The following is a 362-nucleotide window of genomic DNA, read 5'->3' as shown; positions in this document are numbered from 1 at the left end:
TACATGTCTACATCACTATGTGGAAATATTAGCATAATACCGCCCAAATGTGCACACAAAGAAAGAAGGCGTGGTTTCAGGAACAGCAATAGTGTTGATGCAGCCATGTCAGGGAGACGCTGGATCTCTAAAATTTCTGCAATCGTTTAACCTTTACTTGTCATGTAATGTTTACTTTGACTGACATGGGCCACAAAATGCGTTTTCTCCGACATGCTGTGACTAACAATAGAACGTCTTGGTTACTTGTGTAACCCTCGTTCCCTGAAGGAGGGAACGGAGACGTTACGTCAGTGACTGACGAATTGGGATTTCGCCCGAGAGCCCAATCCCCTTCGAGTGTAAACTAAACAAGCCAATGA

General features: G+C 44.2%; 1 protein-coding gene across 1 annotated transcript in view; it reads left to right on the top strand.

The window, feature by feature from the left end:
• Window positions 1–362, top strand: part of LOC107555290 (T-lymphoma invasion and metastasis-inducing protein 2-like) — a 51,585-nt gene that overhangs the window by 5,253 nt on the left and 45,970 nt on the right. The window lies entirely within an intron of this gene.

This window comes from Sinocyclocheilus grahami, unplaced genomic scaffold (assembly GCF_001515645.1).
Source record: "Sinocyclocheilus grahami isolate Dianchi unplaced genomic scaffold, SAMN03320097.WGS_v1.1 scaffold530.1, whole genome shotgun sequence".
NCBI classification, from domain to species: domain Eukaryota; kingdom Metazoa; phylum Chordata; class Actinopteri; order Cypriniformes; family Cyprinidae; genus Sinocyclocheilus; species Sinocyclocheilus grahami.
This window is presented reverse-complemented; position numbering and strand designations above follow the sequence as displayed.